Source organism: Narcine bancroftii, chromosome 1 (genome assembly GCF_036971445.1).
Source record: "Narcine bancroftii isolate sNarBan1 chromosome 1, sNarBan1.hap1, whole genome shotgun sequence".
NCBI lineage: Eukaryota > Metazoa > Chordata > Chondrichthyes > Torpediniformes > Narcinidae > Narcine > Narcine bancroftii.
The window spans coordinates 46,972,689-46,977,750 of NC_091469.1; positions in this window are offsets into that span (position 1 = coordinate 46,972,689).

A 5,062-nucleotide genomic window follows, 5' to 3' on the forward strand; every position below is an offset into this window, starting at 1 on the left:
GTGGTAATTCTTTCCAATGTTCTAAGTCTTCCAGCAATTTCTTTATTAGTGACTGATAATTTAGTTTGTACAAGTGGCTTAAGTTATTATTTAACCTGATCCCAAGGTATCAGATTACTTGTGCTTGCCATTTAAATGGTGATTCTTTTTTAAATTCTGTATAATCTGCGTTACTCATTGGCATCACTTCACTTTTATTTGCGTTGACCTTGTACCCCGATATTTCTCCATATTCCTTCAATTTCTTATGTAATTCTTTTACTGATATCTCTGGTTCTGTTAGATATACTATGATGTCATCTGCAAATAAACTGATTTTATACTCCTCCTTTATTTTTATCCCTTTTATTTTATTTTCTATTCTTATCAGTTCTGCTAAAGGTTCTATTGCTAAGGTGAGCAATGAGGGGGATAGTGGACATCCCTGTCTAGTTGACCTGCTTAATTTAACGTGACTCGATACATATCCATTTACTGTTACCTTCACCAATGGTCCATTATACAATGCTTTAATCCAATTTATATATTTTTCTGGTAGATTGAACTTTTGTAATATTTTAAATAAGTCATTCCACTCTACTCTGTCAAAGGCTTTTTCTGCGTCTAGAGCAACAGCCACTGTTGGTTTCTTATTTCCTTGAACTGCGTGGATTAGATTAATCACTTTGCAGACATTGTCCGCTGTTCGTCTTTTCTTAATAAATCCAGTTTGATCTTGTTTTACTATTTTAGGTACACAATCGGCCAATCTGTTTGCTAATAATTTCGCTATTATCTTATAGTCTGAATTAAGTAGAAATATTGGTCTATATGATGCTGGTGTTAATGGATCCTTCCCTGCCTTTGTTATTACTGTAATTATTGCTGTCTTACATGAATCTGGCAAGTTTTGTGTTTCTTCTATCTGGTTCATTACTTCCGGGAGAGGAGGAATTAATAACTCTTTAAATGTTTTATAAAATTCTATTGGAAATCTATCCTCTCCTGGTGTTTTATTGTTCGGCAGCTTTTTTAATATATCCTGTACTTCCTCTATATCAAATAGTTTTCTTAGTTTGTTTTGTTCCTCTTCTTGGAATTATTTGGCAGTTCAATTTTAGCTAAAAATTCCTCTATTTTATCATCTTTCCCCTTGTTCTCAGTTTGATATAATCATTCATAAAATTCCTTAAAATTTTCATTAATCTCTGTTGGATTATATATAATTTGTTTGTCCTTTTTCCTTGATGCCAGTATCATTCTTTTAGCTTCTTCTGTTTTAAGTTGCCAGGCTAATATTTTATGTGTTTTTTCTCCCAGTTCGTAATACTTTTGCTTTGCTTTCATTATATTCTTCTTCACCTTGAACGTTTGTAATGTTCCGTATTTAATTTTTTTGTCCACCAATTCTCTCCTTTTCGTTATATCATCCCTTTTTACTAATTCCTTTTCTGTACTTACTATCTCCCTTTCCAACTGCTCTATTTCCCGATTGTAATCCTTTTTCATCTTAGTCACATAACTTATTATCTGCCCTCTAATGAAGGCTTTAATTGCACCCCATAATATAAATTTGTCTTTCACTGATCCTGTGATTATTTCAAAATATGTTTTAATTTGGTGTTCAATAAACTCCCTAAATTCCTATCTTTTAAGTAGCATGGAGTTTATGTTCTACATCAACTATACTGTACACTATATATGTTCTTGGTGGGATGTCCTCCAGTTCTATTGCTAATAATAGGGGTGAATGATCTGATAGTAGTCTAGCTTTATATTCAGTTTTCCTAATTCTCCCTTGAATATGGGCTGACAACAAAAACATATCAATCCTTGAGTAAGTTTTGTGCCTACTCGAATAATATGAAAATTCCTTCTCTCTTGGTGTTTCCTCCTCCATATATTGATTTAACCATAAATTTGGCTACTTTATTCTTTTTACTTGTCTTTTGTCCAGTTTTATCTAACATTGGGTCCAAATTAAGGTTAAAATCCCCTCCTATCAATATATTTCCTTGTGTGTCTGCAATCTTCAAAACAAATCCTGCATAAACTTTTGATCCTCCTCATTAGGTGCATATATATTGAGCAAATTCCAAAATTCTGAGTATATCTGATACTTTATCATTGCATACCTCCCTGATGGATCTATTATTTCCTCCTCTATTTTGATTGGTACATTTTTGTTAACTAGTATGGCTACACCTCTAGCTTTTGAATCATAGGATGCTGCCATTATGTGTCCTATCCAGTCTCTCTTTAGTTTGTTATGTTCCACTTCAGTTAGATGCATTTCCTGCACAAATGTTATATCTATTTTTTCCTTCTTCAATAAATTTAGTAGCCTCTTCCTTTTAATTTGGTTATGTATTCCATTAATGCTTATAGTCATATAGTTCAACATGGCCATCTTATATCTTGCATACACCTCTTTGCCACCTCCATCCCCCTTTTCCCTTAATTATATGGTAATATACTGTTGTTTTTATACATTGGCCTGGAGTTTTGTAAATGTGCAGTCTTTCCAAAATAGACTTTATTAAAGAATTAACTTTATTGAAGATAGAGCGCTTGCTTTCTGCCTTGTAACATTTTGGCTTCATTGCACACAATATTTAAATTGTACTTTGAACATTTGAAAATCTAACTGTTCTTTTATTGCCTAATTTTTACTCTCTTGATCTTCATTTGTCTGTGTAATATTCATATCCTTCCACCTCACAACAAGCTTGCTGAAGGTGCAATCTAGGCATGACATACCACACAACAGCACTTTTTCTTTCACCTCAAATGAAACTGAAAATTGACTGCTGCTCAGGGTTCAAGCCAGCAATATGACAACATTGAAGCAGATCAGTTTGAACAACGGTCAGCCCCAAGAACTGATCTGACAACTTTCTGAGTTGTGAGTTGAGAACTTATCTGCTTGAGTTATCAGGCCAAGCTTCATTCCTCTTCCAAATTTCACACACATATTCAAGATACAACACTGGAAAAACCCACCGGCCTTTAATCCTTCCATTAAACTAACTCTGTTAGTTTTTGGGTAGTTTTAGGGAAGAGCAAGGAGGGGCCTAAAGTTGAGGTTCTGGATTGGAGAAGAGCAAATTTCGAAGGAATAAGAAGGGATTTGGGGAGTATTGAGTGGGACAGGATATTTTCAGGTAAGGATGTAAATGAAAATTGGAGGATATTCAAAAAAGAAATTTTGAGGGTACAGAGTAGATATGTTCCAGTGAGGATCAAAGGAAAGGCTGGAAGTCATAGGGAGGCTTGGTTTTCGAGGAATATTGGAAATTTGGTTAGGAGATAAAGGGAGGTGTACAAGAGGTATAAAGCGCAGGGAGCTGAGAGTTTGAAGGAGGACTACAAGGAGTGTAGAAGGAATCTTAAGAAAGAAATTAGAAAGGCCAAAAAAAGGCACGAAGAGGCTTTGGCAGACAGAGTAAAAATAAATCCAAAGGGTTTCTATAGGTACATTAAAAGTAAAAGATTAGTGAGGGATAAAATTAGACCCCTTGTAGATAGCGAAGGTAGGCTGAGTGAGAAGTCAGAGGAAATGGGGAAAATTTTGAATGATTTCTTTGTCTTGGTATTCACTAGGGAAAATAATATTGAACCAGTTGAAATAAAGAAAAATAGTGGGGAGGTCATGAAGCATATAAGGATAACCGAGGAGGTAGTGATGGCTGTGTTGAAAAAGATAAAGGTGGATAAATCTCCGGGACCAGACAAAATATTCCCAAGGACACTCAGGGAGGCTTGTGGACAGATAGTGGGGCCATTAACAGAGATATTTAGGATGTCACTGGTCACGGGGGTAGTGCCAAAGGATTGGAGGGTGGTGCATGTGGTTCCGCTGTTTAAGAAAGGGTCCAAATGTAAACTTAGGAATTATAGGCCCGTGAGTCTGACGTCTGTGGTGGGTAAGTTGATGGAAAGTGTTCTGAGGGATGGTATTTACAAATATTTGGAGGTACAGGGATTGATAGGGAGTAATCAGCATGGTTTTGTCAGGGGTAGATCATGCTTGACAAACCTGATTGAGTTTTTCGAGGGGGTTACAAAAAAGGTTGATGAAGGGAAAGCTGTAGATGTTGTCGATTTAGACTTTAGTAAAGCTTTTGACAAAGTTTCCCACAGGAGGTTAGGAAAAAAGGTGGGGGCATTAGGTATAAATGAGGAGGTAGTGAAATGGATTCAGCAATGGTTGGATGGGAGGTGTCAAAGAGTAGTGGTAGAAAATTGTTTGTCCAATTGGAGGCCGGTGACTAGAGGAGTTCCTCAGGGATCGGACCTGGGTCCACTATTGTTTGTTATATATATTAACGATCTGGAAGTAGCGGTGGAGAATTGGATAAGCAAGTTTGCGGATGATACAAAGATTGGTGGTGTTGTGGACAGTGAGGAAGATTACTGTCGATTAAAAGGTGATTTAGGAAGGCTGGAGGTGTGGGCTGAGAAATGGCTGATGGAATTTAATACAGATAAGTGTGAGGTGTTACATTTTGGAAAGGCAAATCTAAATAGGTCATATGTATTAAATAGTAGGCTATTGAGATGTGCAGAGCAACAAAGGGATTTAGGAGTGATGGTAAATAGTACCCTCAAGGCTGATACTCAGGTAGATGGTGTGGTGAAGAATGCATTTGGAATGTTAGCCTTCATAAATCAGAGTATTGAATTCAAGAGTAGGGAGGTTATGATGAAATTGTGCAAGGCAATGGTGAGGCCAAATTTGGAGTACTGTGTACAGTTTTGGTCACCAAATTATAGGAAAGATATAAACAAAATAGAGAGAGTACAGAGAAGGTTCACGAGAATGTTGACAGGATTTCAAGGTTTGAGTTACAGGGAAAGGTTGTGCAGACTAGGGCTTTTTTCTCTGCAGCGTAGAAAATTGAGGGGGGACTTGATAGGTGTTTAAGATTTTAAAAGGGACAGAGTAAATGTGGATAGGCTTTTTCAGTTAAGAGTGGGGGAGATTCAAACTAGAGGGCATGGTTTAAGATTGAAGGGGGAAAATTATAAGGGTAACATGAGGGGAAATTTCTTTATGCAAAGGGTGGTAGGGATGTGGAAT